Source organism: Protopterus annectens, chromosome 7.part0 (genome assembly GCF_019279795.1).
Source record: "Protopterus annectens isolate FY-2018-M chromosome 7.part0, PAN1.0, whole genome shotgun sequence".
NCBI classification, from domain to species: Eukaryota; Metazoa; Chordata; order Ceratodontiformes; family Protopteridae; genus Protopterus; species Protopterus annectens.
In genome coordinates, this window is record NC_056739.1 from 555,452,824 (window position 1) to 555,459,242 (window position 6,419).

Consider the following 6,419-nt stretch of genomic DNA (forward strand, 5'->3'; position numbering starts at 1 on the left):
GGGTGTGTCTGGGGCAATTCAGCTTCTATGGAGTTTTCTTCATTCAAAAACTGCTAGAAGTACTGCATCTGCCTTTGATCTCCTCTGTACTCATGAGCATGTTGTTGCTGGCATCCCTTAAAAATGGTGACTGACTAACATCTTTATCTTTCTGTCTTTGCCTTGCAACCTGATATAGTTTCTTTGAGCGATCTACAGAGTCACTTTCTAGAAGCTGGTAGAGGGCCTGTGATGCCTTGTTCTTTGCTATTGCAACTGCGCTCTCAGCCTCTTTGTTAGCCAACCAGTATTCCTTCCTAACCTGGTTCATCTCTTCCATCTCTCATTTTTCCCTTCACTCCTTCTTTCTTTTAATGAAATCTTGGACATCTGTATTCTACCACCAGCTTTCCTTAGGTACCTTATTTGCATACCTGACTCAGCTGCATATCTGTTCTGTAGTCCTCACAATATGTTGTTTTGAGGTGCTGCCATTCTTCTTCAACTACACCCATGTCTTCCTCTTCGTGAGGTGCTAGAGCCCTGGGTAATTCCTTGAACTGCTGTGCTTTCTCTCCAGTCAACTTCCAGTTATTAAGCCTAGTCTCTGTTGACCTTAGAGCCTTTTCTGACCACTGCTTGCAGCTGATTATGAAAACCCATGGCTTATGCTGTGTGCCGATTTTTCAATGGTGATGACTTTGCAATCACTGACTCTACCCCAGTGCCCTTTCTTTAACAGAAGGTAGTCTACTTGAGTTGCATGTTGGCCACTCTCGTATGTGGTCTTGTGACTGTCTCTCTTTCTGAACCGTGTTGGCTACTACCAAGTCATTTGCCAGACAGGTTTAGAATGGCCTCTACTTCTTTATTCCTCTTGCCCCACACATCCGATGTGGACCTAGGAAGTCCTCATATACTGTTCTGCTTGTCCTAATATGTGCATTCAAGTCACCCATTATCAACATCAGTTCATTTTGTCCTGTTTCATCTAGTAGGATTTGCAACTGCTGTCTGAATACAATATTTTCTTCACTATCACAACCCTGTTGTGGGGCATAGGCTGAGATTTTGAATACCGCCCTATCATTAGTTTGGCATCTGATTATCATGAGTCTGTCACTAATTCTGATGAAATCCTTCACTGCCTCCTGAAGCTTCTCCCTTACCATGTTTCCCACAAGATTTCTAGTCTGTCCTACTGTGGTTCCCAGGCCAAGTAGCTTTGCTGCACCGGCCTTCCACCTTGTCTCCTGGATGCATATGAGGTCCAGTCTCCTCCTTGCCATCATGTCATCCACTTTCAGTCTCCATCCTGTCAGTGAACCTACACTGAGTGCAGCAATTCTTAGCTGATGTTTGAGAAGGTTGATTGGCTTTATGTCCAGCTTTCACTCAACAGAGCTATCCCAGGTAACCCAAGCTGAGTATCTGGACACCATACAGCCAGTAGCTTACTGACACAGGACTGCTGGACTTTTTTATGGAAGCAGACACTAGCCAATAGGGGCACATGCACCCCTCCCACCATTAGTGCAAGTCTCTGGTGTAGGACAGAAATGGCCAGGTCTTCAACCCATTTATCACTGGCAAATATCCATCCCCATTTTGGTGACATTAGTCAACACAACTGAATCACCTACAGCCATATTTTACACCATCAAGTGGCTAACCTTGCCATGGTGCACAGTCTGTGATCTGTGTTCTCCTATCTTGAGGATACTATCCATCACAATAGATGCCCAAATCAGTTGGTCTGTACAACTCTTCCCCCTGTAGGGCATTATGTACTACTGTGTTGCTTCCCACAGCTCCATTCTTGGGTGAGTTTGAGATAAAACACTCAGCATGTTTTCTCAGATGTTGAAGGAACCCCACAGAGACACAGGGAGAACATGCAAACTGCAAACAGGTAATAGGCAAAGGACAGAATTGAACCTTATACCTTGTGCATGGGAGGGAAAGCCCTTAACTATTATGCCAACTGTCACTGCATACTCCTGTACATATACACTTACATATATATGCACACTCATATAGGTATATACATGTACATACTCATAAACATATACACATGCACACATATGTATGTATACTCGTATATGTATACACATATGCACACTCATGGATACACATTAATGTGTGAGCGCACATAGAGTCCAAATGTATAAGATGGAGGGTTACAGTTGTCGCCAAACATAATGAACTTTCTGTGTTCGAAACACAGATGTCAAATGATACTCCAAAGATAAATCTTGACATCCAGACCACATAATTAGTTCATTATGACTGGACAGAGATCAGAACATACTTTTAAGACATTAAATAGTTTACAGCCCTGACAGCTGTTAAAAGCTAGCACTAAGATTACCTCTGATTAATCTTTGATTTGCTTTCTTGTGTGGGATCCAACTCTTCAGAGGACACATCCTAGCAGTGATTTTGAGGCCAGTCCCACAGTTCTGACCCATGGACATACAGTGGGCCTAAGACAAAGATGAGAGAGAGTGTCACAAGGTGGAATGGATACTGAGGGAGCCTGTGTGTTGGTTCTTGCTGGAAAGAAAATTATCCTCCTTATAACCTGAAAGGCCATACTAACCTCTGACAAGTCTAGGAATTCCTGCTCAGTGGGCAGGTCCACCCTCACTGAGGGCAAGATGGGCAGCATCAAAGAGAGCATCCTAAAACATGAGACGGTAGAAGGGCTCAAGTTGGATATTGACACCATTGTCTCACAGGCCAGTGTCTCTAACTCTGGCAAGGTGGCCATATGAAACATCTTCAAAGACAGCTCTGAAGACACAGCATAGTGATGATGATTCTGAAACAAAGTCAACTGTAAGACTCTCAGATAAGAAGACTCACTGTTCTCTAAGAGTCTCAGGATAAACTGTGTTGGATCAAAAACCTCTGCAAGCAAGCTATGAACATCAGTCAGTACAGAGGGAACACACCTCTCAACCTCTTAATGCAAGAATCTGGACAAAGCCTAAACTAATGGAGGGACAAAGGCACACAAATAGGGACAGATTTTAAATATTGCTCTTATAAACTTTGAAAGCTGCTAGAATAATGTGATTTGTGTTAGCATGCATTTTCTGAAGGAAACAAAATCTGAAACTCAAATATATGTCGTTATTTGTTCATAATTAATTGACTTCAGTTCTCTGTGATCTGCCAGAAAACCACAGACTTTATGACGAACAGTCCAACTATTTGAAGCAAAAGTCTGGACATTCTGTGACAATCTGTACAGTTGAGAGGTATGACAGGGAACTTGGTTTGAGAAAGAGCTGGCTCCAAAGCCAACGGTACATAAACATATACTAGGAAATGAAAGATGGGGATGCTGGGCCAGCCATACTCACCCTCGATCTAGAGGAGGATGTGAAGAAGTCCATCTCTGACTCTTCAAAAATGCCTGCATCATGGAATCCAAACCACCTTCTGAGCTACTCCTGGAGGATCTGAAGATATAAATGAAGACACAGATGGAGGCTGGAAGGGTATGTGAGACAGCTCCCTCTCTCAGGTCCTACTGAACAGTCTCTTAGAATATTTATCTGGAATGACAGTCATCTCCAATATGGATTAGGTCAACATCAGGAAATGTGCTGGTGTCAAAGCCAATGCAGACTCGGTTATAGATACCTTTGAAGCTAGGGGCAGCTCTGAATCCTTCTCTTATGGGGCTCACCATCATTTGCTTTTTTGCTTGCCACCATGGCTGTCTTTATTCAAAGCCTGTTTGGGCTTGTCAGACTCAGGATAAGGAGGTAATACTCCTTAATAATTAACTTGGTTTGTCTGTCTGCAGCCCAAAGGACTTGCAAATACAATAATCAGCAGAAAGGTGCTCTACCCCCAAGCATACCTCACACACAAAACTCATGGGTATCTTGTGGGGAAATTTTGTGACCACATTTCTGGCACTTATGAAAATTCTTCTCCTTGTCCATGTCTAAGAAAAGATGAAAAACGTATATATATGATCAATAATTAAAAGTACTGCTCATCAAGAAAAACACATACCCACCATACTCCAGCTACTAATGTTATTACAAATAAAGCTATAAGAAACATAAAAGCAACACAGGCTAATAGCAAATGCTAAGAGAATGTAAAGATAAATACTAAGGCTAACTTTATTCTTTAACCTTAAGCCAAGAGTGTTGTAGGCAATGGCAAACCAAGGTTCATGTGACACTGAGGAAGACAAAGGAAGGTCTAACACAGAAAAAATACTTGGTGACAAAGCTATGGCATAATACTCAATGCCAAGAAAATCATCATAGTATGTTTTGGGAAGTCAGCCAACCTGGATAACTACACAATCAATAAAACACCTCTAAAAGTTGATTTTCTAGTCAGGGATCTGGGAACTCGTGTAGATAGCAATCTAGCCTTCAATCAACATGTGTCCAAGGTAGTAAGAAAATATTTATAGGGTATGGCATCTAGGTCTAGAGAGGTCATCAGACCACTGCACTCAGCACTCATTACACCCATCATCGAGTATAAAGCCTCTTTGGTATGTACCTGACCAGAGACGTACAGCAACTGGAATGTCCACAAAAGTTTCTTACAAAAAGAATACCAGGACTAAATGATAACTGCCTCAAAGCCCAATCTCTTTACTCAGTATCATACAGAGTAGTGAGTGCTGATCTTTGCCTGGCATAGAAGACATCCATGGACCCTGCTTTTTTTTTTTAACCACCTTTATTGAATTATCACTTGTAACATAAGCAAATTTACATTTATATAAAAGTAATCAAACTGCATTAACAAGTTCATGTTTACAAACATTATACTTCATATATATTGCTATATGCCATATAACCTAAGCAACATTACATAAATTATTCAATTCCTGCCTTTTTCTTTAAAACAAGAAACATCTTTATTAAACCATCACTTACGACATACGCAGTCATAAATTTAATGAAAACAAACCACACCAACACAATCCTAATTGCAAGCATTTTGCATCACAAACCATACTGACACACTCCCAGCTGCAAACATTATACATCACTTATAATCTGCCCAGTCATTTTCAGTCAGACATTGTATACCTCATTTAAGTCCTGACTTCTTTTAAACCTCATTCCTACCCTGTACGTATTGTTCCCCCAATTCCCATTTTTCCCCTATGTAGTTTGCTTCTACCTTTTTCTAAAGATCTCAATACCAGTTGCTTTATCTCTGTTACTATACTCACTACTTCTAGTGTAGTTGGTTTAGACTTTGATTTCCATTTTTTAGTAATTGCTTTTTGACAACCACCATAATTAGATACAACAAGGCCTTACCATGTCTAGGCAGTTCTGATTCTGTATCATAGCTCAGACAAATCATCTCCATCATCACACCAATCTACCCACTCAGCATCTCTGACAGGGCATGCTTAAAGTGCAGCAACTCACTGCACTCCCAGACATTATGTTCCCAAACACCTGTTTCTTATCCGTCACACCTACAACATTTGCTGTCTACTTGAGGGAAATTCTCTGGAGTCTACTTGGGGTATTAAACTATGTAAACACTTTCAAGTACAAATCCTAAATCTTTTAGATTTTGTTGGATATTTGGGAGACATACATATATCCTTTGATTGTTTCTTCGTGAATTGTTTATCCAATCTCTTTTCCCAATCCTTTCTAACCTCCTCTGATTGATTCTTATAGCTATCATGCAATATTTTATATGCTGTATTAATTATTCCTTTTTTAATGGCAGCTTCTGTTCTAGCATCTACTAAAAACTATACCAGTGCTGGTCTTTCATTTAGGAACCCCCTATTTCTTTCTCTTTGCTTATACTCTATCAGTCTTCGATAGGGAAGGCAATCTCTAACCTGCAGTCCAAATAAATTATTAGCGTCTTCCTCATTCTATCATCTTTTCCTCTAGTTATTTGCTTTATAGATATAATATTCTGTGTAATTATTGGTATTCTTCTTAAAGACCTGCATCCAAAATCCCATCTCTTTTTGTTCCTTGAGCTTCCTTCTGTTTCATCATCATCCTTTTCCAATTTGAATTATAGTTTTCTGCTTGTGCTATGTATAGCAGCCTCAACTGTGTAGCTCTGAAATACCCTTTCAAATCAGGTAATCCCAATCCACCCTGTTCTACTGGAAGAATCAACTCCCTCTACACTGTTTTGATGAAACATTTGCACATCTGCAAAACAAACAGCATCAGAACTACTAGATCAAAAGATATAAATTTTGCTTACGACTTAAACAGGACATGTTGGAGAGACAAATACATTTTTCAGAGGCTCCCTATCCATGCGAAGCAGAGTTCCTCCCTAAACCTATTTAAGTGCAACTTTGACCAGTGAATTGGTAATGAGAAATTCACCCCTGGTCTGGTGCCTATATCTTTGATGGACAAAGACAGTCAGTAAGTCACCCCATCACATTTGTG